Below are 18,305 nucleotides of genomic sequence, written 5' to 3' on the forward strand. Positions count from 1 at the left end.
CTACACATGTGGAAAAGAGCTAAGAAAATTTGGAATTTATGAGTTCTTAAGGCGAAGGAGTGGTAGGCTACTTCGTCATGGCACCCTTAACGCTACAATAAAAAAGCACTTCAAAATTAATTTATTTCAAGTAGGCTTAATGTTTACAAGCACTTTTGAAACGTTAGATGACTATATGTAAAGACTACCACCGGTTCTCAAGGCAGGTTCTGCTGAGATGAGCCAAAAAGAAACTTGCCACTAAACTGGCAGGATTAAGACGGGACGGTGGCAAAAGAACTGATAGATTGACCCTGGTTCCCTAGGAATTTGATAAGCCCTAATGTGGGAAGCAACTTCATCATCATCATTATTATCAACCCATATTCGACTCACTGCTGAGCTCGAGTCTTCTCTCCGAATGAGAAGGGTTCGGCCAAATAGTCCACCACGCTGCGGATTGGCAGACTTCACACACGCAGATAATTAAGAAAATTCACAGACAGCAACTTGCATTGACACATTGGCTCCGTGGCATATCGGGGAGACAGAAACAAGAATCAAAATCACGTTCTTGAGATGACTACTGCCTAAAGAACCTACGTAGTATAGTATAGTAGTAGTAGTAGTAGTAGTAGCTGTAATAGTATTTATACGAATATGTAAGTAAATTCGTATTAATACTATTACAAAATAAATGACTTTCATAGATCTAATAAATCTAAATAGATAATGAGTAAGTAAATCACAGCAAATTATCGGTATTACAAAATTAGACAGTCCCGAAATAAAAATAAAAACAATCCGCCGCATGTCGACTCACGTGCATCTGTGCGATATATTTATAACACTGTGGACTCCATGATACTGAAAGTTTTGGGACTGTTCGAGACAGCAAAGCGCGCAAACAGGGACGAAGTTATGTATAAAAAAAATCTTTTCCATAAATGTATTAGATGTACATTTAATATTTATGCTTTTTGTAAGTACTCATCATCATTATCACCATCATCATATTTGATTGGTATGTTGCTAATTAAAAGTTAATTAAATGTGCTGCTAAAATGCTACATCTCAAAGGCATAGTCCAAAGACCATAACTGCCTTCCCCATGCGCCAAAGCCGATCTGAACACGAAGCGTATATATGTACAAAAACATATCCTAGCAGGGTCATAATATCTGCACTTTTAGACGCGTCGCAACTACAGAGCGGACTAGGAGTTTGACGCATACTATAGCTACTTACAAGTAGGAGTATGGGCTGACACCATTTAATGTGAAATTTTAAGTAAAGTAAAGATTTGGATTTTATATTACACAAAAAATATCACACTAATATTATAAAGGCGGAAGTTTGTGTGTAAGTGTGAAAGTGTGTAAGTATGTTTGTTCCTCTTTTATGCTGCAGCAACTGAAGCGATTTGGCTGAAATTTGGAATGAAAATAGATTTCATTACCAAATGTACTCTGGATTAACACAGAGGCTACTTTTCATTTCTGAAAAATTCATGGTCCCCGCGTGATTGGTGAAAACCTGAATTCAACGCGGACAAAGTCGCGGGCGTCCGCTAGTATTAGATATTACGCATTTTACTTGGACAACTGAAGAAGAAACTGAATAGGCAAGTGCGTTCCACCTTAGACCACATCTGCACTTACCATCAGGTGAGATCGTGGTCAAGCGCGAGCTTATTAAAAAAACTGAGGATCTTTACCTTTCAAAGCGGCCATAGTCTAAACTCAATAGCATACTTACTCTTAGAAGCAAAGCAAAGTTTCAGCTGTTATAAAACCACAAAGGCCATTACAAAATTTCCCAACTAACTTTAACGTAAATAGAAGCAAAACTATCTCTATTTCAGAGCCATCTGGCAACTGGAGATGTTTTCGCTTTAGTTAGAGACACCACAATAACAAACAAAGGACGGACAGAAAACACGCTTCTGTTCTACGAGTAGCTGTCAGTGTCAAGTGGTGGTGACACGTGCTCAGTGCTCACGCCTCTTCAGACAATCTATTGGAAGCTTTATGCATTGAGTTAATTACATACAGTTTTATGTACCTATTGAGTACAGTATTTATTGATTTTTAATCTACTTTAAAGGACACACAGTCGAACATAAAACCATATTCGACTGTACAAGTTTTTTTAATAATATCTAATAGGTATGTAATACGTTAAAAAAAAAATCTAATATTATGCAATCATCATCATTTTCAACCCATATTTGGCTCACTGCTGAGCTTGAGTCTCCTCTCAGAATGAGAGGGGTTAGGCCAATAGACGGATTGGCAGACTTCACACACGCAGAGAATTAAGAAAATTCTCTGGTGTGCAGGCTTTTTCACGATGTTTTTCCTTCAACGTTTGAGACACGTGATATTTACGTGATTATTAAAATTCACACAACTAAAAAGTTGGAGGTGCATGTCCCGGACCGGATTCGAACCCACAACCTCCGGAATCGGGGGCAGAGGTCATATCCACTGGGCTATCAAGGCTATAATATTATGTAATTGTTTATAATATTCACTAGATTCAATATACCTAAGAAAAAATCATAATCAAGCTGCCATGGGTAACTGATCGAGATTTTATTTATTATAACTAAAACAAAAACATTGAACAAATTTCAGTTTTAAACTCGTAGTTTTGAAATAACACTAATAATAAATTAAAAACGAACCCAATTTAAGGAAAGAACTAAAAAAAAATACCTCGATCTGTCCTTCCTTTTAGATCCAAACATCGACCACATCTAAACACATTGATTGATTAAAATAAAAATTTAATTGATTTTTTTCGAATAATTTATGATCACAAACTGTCCAAGTAAAGCTGAATCACTAAACTCGAGAACACAAGCATTATTTAAAGAATAATTAAACAAAACCACATAATAACACTTAGATCACAGCTGCATTACACTCTAAATAGGAACACGACAGAGATGGTCAAGAAATGGCGTTGTAAAATCTAGTATGTGAAATTCCGTTGTATCTCGATACAACGATAAGAGATGACTGACATCTAGATAAGGAAAACAAATCGCCGGCTCGTAAACTTGACTCCGATGCGATACGAATATTAAACCTGCATAATATTAATCATGGAAATAATGAAAATTCATAAAATCCTATTGAATATGTCAACCATTTTAACAATGGAAATTATTTAGCTGGATAAACCAACCACTTTAACAGAATATCAAAAGGAAACCTTGGGAAATGCCATGTACACGTATATCAAAAAAGACGACCCTAAGTAAGTTTTATCTGTGCCACACTGTAATTGAGATGATGTATGATGATGTGTACTGGCACATAACAAAATATTGATCAAAAATTGAGACTTAGCGACACTATTTATTTTTGATTTTTATTTTTTGCTACTTTACGGAAATAATCAACGGTTTCAAGAAAGTTTTTTCAAGTAGATTAGGCTTTTCGATAAAAAATATCCGAAAAAATCTCAATACTATCCAGTAGAAGTAGCGGGAGTATGTTATATTTCATTAATTCGAGTAGATATAAACTAGGTGGGTCATCATCACTCGACCCTGGGGCAGTAGAATGACTTTCGTTAACTTTACATGAGATTACTACATCAAGTGGCAATGAATTTTAGAAACGAAATGACGTTATCTTAAGGTAATTTTGTAAAGATGATCACTAAATTGAATCTCAAATCACTGACACTTGATGTAGTTAGTGGCTCATGTTTAGAATCGTACACGGAGATATATAATTACTCCGCACCGATTGTGAAGTGACGTCACTGCCCTGCGGTGGGGTAAGAATAGACATTACCTACGTAAGTAATCATTATTATTGTAGAAAAACTACGATTTAATAACAAAACTAAAGAGAGACGTAAACACAGTAGACATAATTTAGTAGTAATAAACATACATCCTTGAGTGAGAGCTTATTCAAGCGCAAAAAATAGCACTATCACCGCTTCATTAATGAATTCTTAATTATTCATTAATTCCAAACCTAATCGGGCGTTAAGTTTCGCTCATTTGAAAAACGCATAATAATCAATAATGTATGACTTGTTCCGTATAAGAGCAACGTTGGGAATTAGCAATATAGAAAGGAAATCGTAAACATGCTAGGCGCCAATCTGTTATGAAAACACATCGAAGTAAAACTCATCCATATTTAAGTGGTTCTGTGTCAAGTTCACTTTTTGTATCGTCTTCACTTTCACACTTGCAGAGAGTCTATTTCTTTATACTGACTTTCGAATGGATTCCTTTAGTTTAGGCAACCTAGAGATCATTTTAGGAGTAGGAGAGGGGATTTTTGGAGTTACAAGAGCGCCGCATATAAACATAAGGGAGTATACCTTGCACGTTGTTAATTACCTCCACTATATATAATCCCTTAACATTGGTGAGTAAGTTTAGGGCAACAAAAAAAAAACTAACTTCAGAAATACTCAACCAGCACGTCAGATAAGAATAAGGTAGGTTGGTTGATAGCAAAAAGGTGTGAATTTCGAAAATCTATCGATTTTAGTGTAACGTTGGGGGAATGAGAAGGTTCAACGTAACAAAATAAAACCCTTGTATTTCAGTTCTCGCGCCACAAGCGGAGTTTATTTTTTTTCATTTTTAAGGAAATAATCGCTAATATATTCTGACGATTTCAGTTAGCCGAAGTAATAAAATTTGTCTTTTAAGTCTATAGTTTTTTGCCCCACCACTGTAAACAAAAAGGTTTCTATATAAACATTTATTCTTCCTATTATTTTATTAACCAAATCTAATCGGTCCCCCATGACGCTTTAGTAACTGCAAATTTAGCATCCCAGGCTTTCCTACTATAGTGTTCATGTTTAGTTTAATAAATACTGTTAGGTTCGATAACAAATATATGCATATGATTAGAATTAAAGTCTAAATTTATTTATACTTCCAGCTAGCTTTTATATTTGTGTATATGTTTGATGTAATTTTTTTTCAAATTTGAATTATTAAAAATGTTTAAAGTTCGTGGGAAATACAATTTACTAAACACACTAAACACACTATACACAATAATAAGTTCCGTCAACCAATAAAAAATGTCTTGACGTTACGGTACGCAATCGTAACGCGCGCTAAAATGGTAGTGATTGAATATAATACTGATTTTTTTCCCATTGGTTAACTAATATATTGTATAGTTTTAAAATAACAGAAATCGATTAAAAATCTAAAAAAAATACAAGCATATTCATTATCTGTTTACTAAAAAAGGGACTGCTGATTTAGCTGTCCTGATTTGAAAAACGACATTTTGGTTACCCCACTTGCGCCTAATTTTGAATCACCTTTAACATTTAGCCTGTAAGGGCGTAATTTCGACAGCAATATCAATTTTGATTTATTAATACGACCCTATTTAATAATAATCTCTATTCGATTCAATTAAGGAATATTTTAGCTTGCACCAGTAAACTATAAAATATTTAGATTCAAATGAATTTCAACTCTATGTTTTCACAATTTAAAATCATTTTACTTTAAAGTTAATATTCATTCGTAATTATCATACCAATATTTATATGCAGTTAAGTTGAATTCTAAAACGATGAACATAGGTGTTAATTTTGAATGCATGCCTATGAGGTCGACATAATATGCAAATGTACGAACTATTATAAGCTTATTTTCACTAGAGGGTGAGGTTTGTTTTGGTTTATTTAATTAAAGATTTCGGTTCTGAACTTTGAATCAATTAGGTACCTACCTACAAATAGTCCATTTGATTTTAAGAAATTAAATATCACGTGTCTAAACCGGTGAAGGAAAAACATCATGAGGAAACCGGTATACCTGAGAAATTTCTTAATTCTCTACGTGTCTGCCAATCCGCATTTGGCTAGAGTGGTGGACTAAGGCCCAACTCCTCTCATTCTGAGAGGAGATTCGTGCTCAACAGTGAGCCAAATATGGGTTATCAATGGTGATTCTATTTTCGGAAGACGTTTTGATTTCGGATGTAGTAGTAAAATGACATCACAAACATTATTTTGTTTGTAAAGAAAGTAAAAAGCCCGTCGACACAGTAGAAAAGCAAATATACGATTAGGTCCCTAAATAATTTATAGCTAGCCAACGCTCCGCGGTTTCACCCGTGTAGTTCTCGTTCCTGTTGGAATGCGGGGATAACATATAGCCTATTTTAACTCACAAATATCGTGGCTTTCGAGTGGTAAAAGAATTTACAAAATCGGTTCAATAGATCCAGAGATTATCCCCTACAACACAAACTTTACTTATAATATCTAAGGTGATGAGAATATAAATGACATCGAAACCCGTTTACCAAAAACCTGTTGCTTAGGAACCACTCTAATATAGGTACCTACCATATGCCTCGTATACATAACTTTAATTAATTTAATTTATATTAATTTAATTTATATTAATTGATTATGAAACACGGCTAAAACTTATGTGAGGTCGGAGTATTCCCGACTAGTTTCAAATCCATACGGAACCCTTAATAATAAAACTCACGATAGATTAAATTGTAAAATTTAATACTATATAAAATTCAAATTATAAATTAAAATCCTCTATTGTCTCATCCAGGTGGATGGGCTCAGGAAATTAGAATCCCAAGTTCACATAGAAATAGTAAAAGAGTAACAGACAATTATAAATCATCATCATTATCAACTCATAGTCGGCTCACTGCTGAGCACGAGTCTCCTCTCAGAATGAGTGGGGTTAGGCCAATAGTCCACCACGCTGGCCCAATGCGGATTGGCAGACTTTACACACGCAGAGCATTAAGGAAATCTCTGGTATGCAGGTTTCTTCACGATGTTTTTCCTTCACAATTTAAGACACGTGATATATAATTTCCTAAAATGCTCACAACTGAAAAGTTCGAGGTGCATGCCCCGGACCGGACTCGAACCCCACACCCTATAAAACCACACTTTTACGAAAAATATAACTGTCGGTTGCCGAAATTAGAAGTCATAAAAACTGTTGCTTACACCTATATCACTAAGTAAGCGAGAATCGAACTTCGACCTCTCGACGAGCTAAACACTCGATCGGCCGGCGGGGTCGATACCCTGCTAAGTGGCAATTAATAGCCAATGATAAAGCAGTCATTAGCCTAGCTATTAATAGGCTATAAATGTTATAGCGCGATCAATAGTTCAATGCTTAATTGGAATTATTTGTGAGGGGACTTAGGTTCAATGTCCAATAAAATGTTTATCTAGTAAAAGCTTTGCTTATTCCTCAAGAGAAGAAAAGAGAACTTCTATGCTGTACCACTTAACTGTTTCATTGGATTGGTTAACTTTAACTTTATGCTTAATTGGTTAACCAAAGATTGTATACCATTTAGATATGTCACTAACGCGTCGAAACTTAGGCGCAAAAAGGTGGCTAATTGTCTTCATTTCATTTAATCGCATAGTAAACAACGAAAGTTATTTAAACAAATGATACTTAAATATTGTCTACAATGTCGAGTTGTGTGGTAAAATTGTAGTCAAGCGCAAGCCTATAGCTTGGCAACTTCGTTCGTAGCGCTCCCGATGAATGAAAAACTCACGACTTCACACCCGCGTAGTCCCCCCCCCCATATCATGGGAGTGTTATTAACGATCTTGCCAGACTATACCTATATCTCATAAAAAAAATTAATAAGAGTGATCGCTGTGGTGCTTTCTCTATTCCCTCAGTCATAGTCCGATGGACCGACAGGACTGGAAAGAGATCAGCCGCGGGACCGACGGCTTTACGTGCTCTTCGAGAAACGTCAAAATGTGTTGTTAAGAGATCCCAAGGATCTCGCATATCGAGATGTACCTACTATAATAAATTATTCAATATTTTTTCCTAACGGCGCCAGGTCCCTCGATCTACAAGGCCGCAGGCAAATGCTTACCCAACCTTGCCCCGCCCCTGTCTAGACTATATAACGCACAAAAATCTGCGTGCCACAAAAAGTTACTGCTAGTTAGTAGTACAAAAAGTGTCAGTGTCAATGAATAATATCTCCTGTCTAGATGGCTAGTCTCGTCTGTAGATAGTTAGTGGTCGAAATTCAGTCGAGAGGGCCTCAAGGTCTTGCAAAATGTACCCTGACCATAATAAAATAATATACCTACATCTCGCCCCGCCACTGAGTCTAGAGCAATCTAGAGTATCTAGCCATGAAGACGGTCCTTTGTTCTATCAAAATACAATCGTCTTCGCTGGCATTTACGCTAATTAGAAGTGTCAAATGACGGCAAACAGACAGACAAACGTATTACGCAACGTAGGTGTAAACCTGTTAGTATAATGTACGTACCCCACATAAGCATTGAAGGCAATCACTGTATCAATATTGTACCCGGTTTGTGTTACAAGGTTTCTATTACACGGACTATCATGTTACTTACATGATTTTATTACATTAAGTCCGTTATACAGCTACAATACAACTGTTACTATTGGATACAAATAGATGTTACTTTGCGGAAGTATGGGATGTAAGCATAGAGGGCAGGTGGGTCGAGCCCACCCTAGGATGGACCTGTGCCCACCCTAGGATACTATCTAGGCTACTATATAGGCTATCGATATGGAATTTTATTATGATACTAATAATAGACTTGATGTCGGGATAATGGATGTAAGTCGCTATGGAGCGGTGTGATGGGTAAAAACCCGTGATATCCCAGTGGATATGCCCTCTGCCTTCAATTCGGAGGGCGTAGTTTCTAATCCGGCCCGGGGCATGCACCTCCAACTTTTCAGTTGTGTGCATTTTTAAAAATTAAATAGCACGTGTTTCAAACGGTGAAGAAAAAACAACTGTGAGGAAACCTGCATACTATGAGAGTTTAATTCAATCAGCATTGGGCCAGCGTGGTGGACTATAAATTAGCCTAACCCCTCTCATTCTGAGAGAAGAGTCGCGCTCAACATTGAGCCGAACATGGGTTGTGATTAATGAAGTTAGGCAATAGCACCAACTCGCACATATGATTGGAAGCCTGGCCTAATAGTGGGAGGCTGATAATAATCGTGTAGGTGTGTAGAATGGATTCTAGTAGCAGCCTAAAATTGAGAACTATCTCCGTGTCAAGATCTAAAAAGGGATTGCGAATCCCCGCTCCAGGCCTAACCTAACCGCTCGGCAATTTACTTATATTTAAAAAAAATCTTGATAATTCTACTTTGATAATGAAATCATTACTTTATAAAAAAAAGTTTGCTACAACTTTCTAAGACACCTTAATTTGTCCACAACGGGGATAAGTTAAGATCGTTGACCATACAGCTCGTGTTCTACGTTTGTTTGTTTGTTCGTTTTCCTGTTTGTTAGGTTAGGTTGTTGTTAACAAAAAAATAATTCAGCTTCAAATGTTACTTTGTCGCTTTAGTGCATCGACGAACATTTTGCCCTAGAAGAAAAATAATAAAAAAATATTTTTTTTCAAGAAACATAATTTTATTAAGTCAATTATTTAACCAGATCCTTATTTATACATAATATATTATCATCCCCATATACTTTTATTCGGGGGTATACCTGGGTTCCCAGGGCCGACGTTGTATTCCACTTTACTCAGTTGAAATCACGCAGTAAATGTCGCGAGTTTAAGGTAGTATTACAAAGCCACAGGTTGTTTTAAATTCAACAGCCGCCATGATGATTTCACGGTGACGTCATCGCGTGCCGAAGGGTATTTCGACCGTAGAGAAGTCGACTTTGAAATTAACATTAGAAAAGACACAAGGAAAATCTAATAGGTAATTCGAATCAAGTTAATGTTGAATTTTTTTTAAACCTTTGACGGCAAAAATACCTTAGAATGACGACACTCGTGTCAGAAATTTATACGACTATAAACTTAACGCCATCCAGTCTCGATCAAGTTTATTGTAGGTATTTATAAAACTGCTTCTGCGACTTGATTGGTCAGTAAGGTCTGGTAAAGAAGTCTTTTTCGTAGGGGATTAAACAAAATAAAAAAAATGCACTGGAGTTTTAGAATTTGTTATACAATTTCACGGCTAAAAAAATATGGCAGTAATTTTTAAAAGAACTAGTACTTTTCGGTTTACGGTACCCTATGAAATGACCAAAGATTAGGTTATACAGACGTGCAAGACCCCGTAATGAAAGTAATTTTATAATATCATTTGAGGGTACGGAACCGTAAAAAGGTAAACGCGACCTAAGTACAAGGTGAGATGTTAATGAGAAGATGTTTACATGATCAAGGACTCAGCACTAAGGCGCTGAGGTTACATAAACTTCCTGCTCGATTAGAATACCGAATGTCTGGGTGAACCATACCATACACATGGGTTTAAGACTAGTCGCACGGTTTTATTCAATTCCCATTCCCGTGGGAATATGGGTATAAAATATAGCCTACTATTTTATATTATACTGTCTGATAATGTTGCTTTCCATTGGTAAAAGAATTTTGAATTTGTAGCGTGGTGAAGCCGGTTAAATCCATGAAAAAAACACCAACGTCACGCCTCCTCTTGACATCCGCATATTATGTAGATACAAACTATTTTTCATATTTTGTACATCAAAATTTAATAATTAATAACAATCACGTAAATTAATATAATAAACAATAATTACCAATAAAAAATACTTCATCTTATTTCTTTAGTTTTTGTAATTAGTTTTTAAATATTTAAAAACACAAGACGCCATTTTTGTTCAATAATATTGAAAATTACTGATGCGACGCTTCGTGTTGCATTAACTCGAAAATGTATTATTCGTTTTTAAATTTTGTATTTGGAACGGCTACGACACTGTCATGTTCCCTGCGCTCTATCTGCCTATTATTTTTTAATCTGTGGGTTTTACCAGAATAATCTAAAATAAACATAATCATATTTTCATGCTTCGGTTTTGCTCGCATAAAATAATCTATACTTATAATAAATCTATAGAGAGGTCAATTCTGTACATGAAATATATTTCCAAAATAACTATCAGGGGGTGATTAGTGGTCGATACTGATGCCAAAAATGTAATCAGTAAAATTTTTGTCTGTCTGTCTATCTGTCTGTCTGTATGTTCTTTATAGAATCAAAAACTACTCGACGGATTTTAACGAAATTTAGTACAATTATTCTTCATACTCCTGGGCAGGTTATAGTATACTTTTCATCACGCTATGATCAATAGGAGCAGAGCAGTGAAGGGAAATGTTGGGAAAACGGGAGAAGTTACTAATTTTTTTAAGCTTCCGTCGCGTGGTATGTTCGGTATAGAAACAAAAACTACTCGACGGATTTTAACTAAACTTGGTACAATTATTCTTCATTCTCCTGGGCAGGTTATAGTATACTTTTCATCATGCTACAATCAATAGGAGCAGAGTAGTGAAGGGAAATGTTGAGAAAACGGGAGAAGTTACTCCATTTTTTAAGCTTCCGTCGCCGTCGCGTGGTAGGATAGGGGTAGGGTAGGGTTGTAGGGGTAGGATAGTGGTAGGGTAAGTATAGGGTAGGAATATGGTAGGGGTAGGATAGGTGTAGGGTAGGTTAGGGGTAAGGTAGGGTCGGGGTAGGGTAGGGGTAAGGTAGGGTAGGGGTAGGGGTAGTAGTAGGGTTTCACGCGGACGAAGTCGTGGGCGTCCGCTAGTTAAAAATAATAATTTATTTTTTGGTGTAGCTCACATTACTATATCTCTGTTTTCAGTGATCAGTACCTATATCAACAAGTGAGTCAAATTTGTAATCGTCGCCATTCGCGGTGTTTCTCTGAAAATGATTCAGTCGAGATGAAAGTGCCGTCGAGAAACGCTATCTATTTATAAATACCTATCACAGTGAAAACATAACGTAAGATATAAAGAAAATGTATTCATTCTCATATTCTCATATTAGTAATAAAAGCATTAATCTATGAAACGCCTTAGAATCGATCATACTTTTTGGCAAACATTAATTTGATGATTCACGGCTTTGTTTCTAGCGTTTGTTATTTCTTGATGAAAAAAACAAATTTGACAAGCATCAAGCAAGTTTGTCAAGCATGTTTGATGGGCTCTAATGCCCTTTAGACAATGACGTCGCCAAGGGTGGTGGGCATTAAGAAACATTCCTAGAGATTAAAACAAATTAGGTAATTGCAAAGTAAACCTTTTGCCTTATTAGGTACATACGAGTAGTACACAACCTTATTACACCGAAAACTTATATTTACTATACAGTCTGATACAAGTAATCAAGGTACTAAATAATAATATCAAATCCAACTGAGACAACAGCGCGTACAAACTATCTGTATTGTATTAAAGAAGTAGGTACCAGATTATTTTATATACATGTATTGTACACCATTATTTAGTTTGATAATGAGAAGTTTTTCTCGGTTTTTAGAAACGATTATCAGAATAAAGATACAAAAAATGAACATTACTGTAACTTGTTTAACAAAAAAGAATCGTGGAACAATACAACAATTAAGTGAATGACCTTATTCGGGTTTTTACTTGAAAAAAATAGTTCAAGCGAATCAAAAAGACGAAGTAGGTAAAACAGTATTAGCTTTTTATGATGATTTATGAAGTGGCGTGGTATCAATACATCATCAATAAATCTTCTAAATCTTTAAAATTAAAAAGCTTGATTTTTATAAAATATTTTTAGGAAAAAAACTCGGAAGTGGATTTAGAAAGACAAGAAAAACCAATGCTGAACAAAGGTTCTGATTCACAATATTTGTCAGGACAACTTAATTAACAAATTCAACTGTAACCAAAATAAGAACCTAGAATGACAGAGAAACCTTGAGCAGTCTCAGAAGCTCCGGATGCAGGTTTAAGGAATCCCTTCCGACTAGCCAACACTCAAAACTCACTGCTCAAGCCATTCTCCCTGCCTATCCCAAATAACCCATGAATTAATGAAAATAACACAACAAAAGTTGTGGACGGGTCGACGCCACCACTGAATCCGACCGTACGGTGAACGCTTTTATATCGCAAGTCGCTGCCGTCCGATGGATCTCCCTCTCTAACTCCCACTATTCACGGAAACAAGTCGCGCCACCTAGCGTAAGCACGAGCCAACACAAGATCAAATGACGTCATATCCATCTCAAACTACTATTTCCTATATTTTTTAAGTAGATAAATATGTCCACTTTAGGAATCAAATTTGTATCGACAACAAAAGTTTTAAAAATTTCTTCAATATACAGAATACAGAATTTGAACCTTTTACAGTTTTATTATAAAGATTACTCATTCATTCTCGGAATCGCTTTTATCGTTGGGGTTACAGAGTTTAATTAGTCAAAAACGAATTAGAAAACCCAAAATACGATAGCACATTCTGGCTATAATTTCTTCGACACGGTTAGATTTGTCACAGACAAATTAAATAATCAGACGAGCCACCGCATCCGGTTAATTTGACCCTTGACAATCAGTGGTACTAATTCAGTTAGGTCACAATTCAAATGCTCTGGACGTGGAGTTTTTTTTCAAAGGATTAGAATAAAAATAAAGTAAAGAATGGATTTTAGGCGTATTTCGAAATAAATTCTTTACAACTTTTAGTTTTACGATAATGGGTGAATATCGAACCCAAGACTTCTCTAAAATAAGGTTGGCCCCTAAATTATGAAGCTTTTTATTCACTTTATAATAGGATACTTGACATGTATCCAATTAGAATGTCGATGATTGATCTCTTTGGCTTTCTAAACCGTTAATCCGTTTTTGATCAAACTAGGTAATATATATTCGCGTAGGTTCTAAAAAAGGATAATTTTTCCATGGCATTGCAAAGCATAGCGAGTATGGACAGCTAATAAAAAAAAGACAGCGACAACTACTTTTACTTATTATGTACGTATAAATCTGAATCGGGAAATTTTTTCGTATTTAATCGGAGCACCAATCAATTAATCTTTAGGTAACACATATTTTGTCACAAGTTAATCTTCGAAAATGTTTATTTCTCCAATTAGCTACTTGATGAAATGTAGTTAATGTTGTAATATCTTATGACAGGGTCTGAAATATACACACTGAAACGTGTTAATTAAAATTCTTCTATAACTAATTAGGTATCTTAACACAACTTTTCACGCTCCGCATCTACGTAATTAACTAATCTATGATCAAAGCCAGGAATAGACTAAGTTCGTCGACCCCATAGTTGCATCAATTCAGATTAATTGTTACTGCAGTCGGTCAAACTGTTTATTTGCCGTCTTTGATGTCGGTAAAACGGTTTCCTCTCACAAACACACCATCAAAGTTTAAACTGTGGTTTTAAATAAACAGTTTTCTATCGAATGGTTTTTTGAAGCTTTTTATCGAATGGTTTTATAAAACTGGGGTTGTGAGGTCGGTTACGTACATTTTGGGTCTTTTGCCATATAAACATTTTCAACCGACTTCCAAAAATGAACTTTTTTAAACTCTGGTACATTTATAGACTACACAAAAGGAGCTTCCTCGTGACATGTTCACTCTACGACGTTTAGAAGTACTTCTACTGCTAATAAATTGAATATAGCAAAATATAAACTTTAATATCTGAGGGCACGGCAGTGCCTCCACCAAGTTGAGCAAAAAAAAAAGCGGCACGACCGTACTATACTTTTCTCGAAGCTATTTAAGCCATTTTCGACCCCCTATAACTTCTTTGTGGAACCAGAAGCCTGACTTTTGAGTACCCAAGCAGGCGTTGTATAGACACGGTATATTTCAAAATTCATTAAATTTTAAACTGTAGTTTAAGTTTAAGAATTATAACTAGTCTAAAGTTTCCTCATTATGGTTGTCACAACTTTTTTACGGTAGAACACCTGAGTTGCGAGAATTGGTATATTTTACAAGTTTTGTTTTATATTACATTTTAATTTCATTACTTATGCACGTAAATAAATCAAATGTTTTTTTAATTTATAATTGACGTTTTATGTTTATAAGAGTAGATAACATACAAAATCGACGTGTGTCATAAATATAATCCATTCTATTCTGCATAATCTAATTGCTACAAGGCTCTACAAGGTTACAACTAGAAGCCTTACGAAATGACGCCACACGTGCTCGCGTCACCTGTCACCCAGCACGCGAAGAGGTCCGAGTTCGGTTCCCGGTTGATAACGATTTTATTGCAATACGATTATTAATAAATAAATAAACAAAAAAATAGCTTTCAATAATCTTTGTCAATGACTAATTTTTCAAATACAAAAATAATGTTTGGTAGATACTAAATACATACATCAAATTCAAGTTCTCATCTTATGATGATGAGTTTAAAATGGCAAATCATGGTCACCATAGGGTACCCACTTACTAACCTAATAGTAGTGACGTAACTGTCGAAACTTTCATGATATACTAGCGGACGCCCGCGACTTCGTCCGCGTGGAATTTAGTTTTTCACAAATCCCTCGGGAACCATGGATTTTTCCGGAATAAAATGTAGTCTATGTGTTAATCCAGGCTATAATATATCTTAATACCAAATTTCAGCTAATTCGGTTCAGTAGTTAAGGCGTGAAAGAGTAACAAACATTCATATCAACAAAATCATCAGTTTTCGCAAATCTCGGGAAACCATGGATTTTTTGGGATAAAAAGTAGCCTATGTGTTAATCCAGAGTAAAATCTATTTCCAATCCAAATTTCAGCTAAATCGCTTCAGTAGTAGCGGCGGTAGTAACAAACATCCTAACATCCATACAAACTTTCGCGCTTAGAATATTAATAGGAAGTAGGATAGTAGGATAGGATGACGAAAGTGTGGTCATTCCAGGCGTAAAATCTAATGAAGTATTTGAAAGAAATTGTCTTCAAATATGCGAGACAGAACACCTACAACATAAAGTTATGTAATTAATAGTAATATGTAATGTTGAAACAATGTTGTTCAAAATCCGCGCGCCTTACGTCATACGGCCTTGGGCTATTGGAACACTAATTGCGAACTACTCGTAGGTATTTTGTTACTACTTTGGTCTTACAATCGAGACGAGACCAATCACAGTGCGTAAGTCAGAAGTAAATCCTTATTAAGAAAGTTTTTATCTACAAAGTTCTAATACCAATATAGGTGCTATTGGAACACTAATTGCGAACTACTCGTAGGTATTTTGTTACTACTTTGGTCTTACAATCGAGACGAGACGAATCACAGTGCGTCAGTCAGAAATAAATCCTTATTAAGAAAGTTTTTATCTCCAAAGTTCTAATGCCAATGTAGGCAATGATAATTTTCTACTATAGATCGGTTACGTCACTACTAAATCACCGCAAAAAGTTATCCGAATCTACAGGCTTGACGGCCTCCGTGGCGCAGTGGTATGCGCGGTGGATTTAATGACGGGTCCTGGGTTCGATCCCCGATTGGGCCGATTGAGATTTTCTTAATTGGTCCACGTCTGGCTGGTGGGAGGCTTCGGCCGTGGCTAGTTACCACCCTAGTTACCACAAAGACGTACCGTCAAGCGATTTAGCGTTCCGGTACGATGTCGTGTAGAAACCGAAAGGAGTGTGGATTTTCATCCTCCTCCTAACAAGTTAGCCCGCTTCCATCTTAGATTATATCATCACCTACCAACAGGTGAGATTGTAGTCAAGGGCTAACTTATAAAGAATAAAAAAAAGGCTACAACACTGAGCGCACAAATGCACAATTTTGTCTTTAATTCCATTATATATTTATGTATATATAGTTTTTACACTTCCTGAACACACAATTCGATAATGTAGACGATATTTAGGTATTATTTATTTAAATAACGTTCGTTGTTGACCACAACTAACATTGAGATGTGGAAATTTCCTCTTTTGAGCAACTCATTTTTCATGCGCTAGTAACACATTTAACAGTATTTAACATCATTGGATATAAGTACATGTAAAACATCTTTGACTTGACTTTTAGGGCCGATTTTAACACCTTTTAACAAGTATCTTGCTCTATAGACTTCTTTGGGTATAACTAGCAAAATAGGCATCAAGCTAATAAGTTAAAAATATATTTACTCGCACTTCTGTTATGCAGAAAATTCCCAACAACGCTGCAAAATATACGTTGCGAATGCTTACCAAAGCAAAACATTCAATTTCGATGGTATGATTAGTTAAACATTTATCAAGTAACTATGACCTCTATAACTATGGAATACGGTGCAGAATAGCTTGGCGATGTTGGGTTAACGCATCCGCAGAGGGTCAACGGAGCGAGAAATGAGTAGAGTCGCTCGCTAACAACGATTTGTATCTGTTTTGTGTAGAAAATGCGTTTTTTGCTCTTATTTCACTCGCCAGAAATGAATGTTGCAGTCGGCAGCTTGCACACCATACAAGCGTATACACATTGCTCACAACTGCATTTTCTAATATTAAGTATCTATAGTAATCTATAGTACTAATATTATAAAGCTGAAGAGTTTGTTTGAACGCGCTAGTCTCAGGAACTACTGGTCCGATTTGAAAAATGCTTTCAGTGTTAGATAGCTAATTTATCGAGGAAGGCTATAGGCTATATATTATCCCCGTATTCTTACGGGAACGAAAACCACGCAGGTGAAACCGCGCGGCGTCAGCTAGTACAATATATGCTTTTAACAATTTGTTTGCCTAACATATACGTTAAGTTAAGCATATACGCAAATATGATATTACTTAAAAACTATGAGAAGTAGGCTAACTAAGAAAACTGTTAATAATTTTAGTGGTAAAAATATCTACTTACCTACTTTGTATACTGTTTTTAATTTTTTTCTTTTAACAATATCTCAATACGTTGGTAATTTTATTCAACGCTCACGTACGTTTTTTATACAAATCCCGTGAAAACTCTTTCTTTTCCTTCTGGGATGAAGTCTTTTCAACATTACTATAAGTGGTTCAGTCGAGGGTACGCAGAACAGACAAACAAACTGACTCGTGTGTATAAATATGAATGTATACCTACCGGAAACATGATGGGTAGTTGTCATATTTTCATTTTGTGTAATTCATTTTCATAAGTGCTCTCTAAAAAAACATATATATATACAGCCGAACGTAGAACCTCCTCCTTTTTGGATGTCGGTCGGTTAAAAATGCGGTGGAAAATTCTCATGTTAGGTTTAATTATTATTATCAATAACGCTTATGATAGGAGACAAGAATCACTGTGAACTTAAAATAATTGTCTATCTACCAATTTTACGCTTAAATGTACTATTGAATAGTAGCTGGCTTACTTTTACGGTATCAAAGTAAGTCTCAATAGCTCAACCGTAATGGGACCGGACTCACGCCGAAAGGTCGTAGGTTCGAAACCAGCCCGTTGGACTATTAGAGGG

General features: G+C 35.8%; 1 protein-coding gene across 1 annotated transcript in view; it reads right to left on the minus strand.

The window, feature by feature from the left end:
- Positions 1–18,305, minus strand: part of LOC112051636 (pleckstrin homology-like domain family B member 2) — an 87,006-nt gene that overhangs the window by 40,218 nt on the left and 28,483 nt on the right. The window lies entirely within an intron of this gene.

This window comes from Bicyclus anynana, chromosome 18, assembly GCF_947172395.1.
Source record: "Bicyclus anynana chromosome 18, ilBicAnyn1.1, whole genome shotgun sequence".
Classification (NCBI taxonomy): Eukaryota; Metazoa; Arthropoda; class Insecta; order Lepidoptera; family Nymphalidae; genus Bicyclus; species Bicyclus anynana.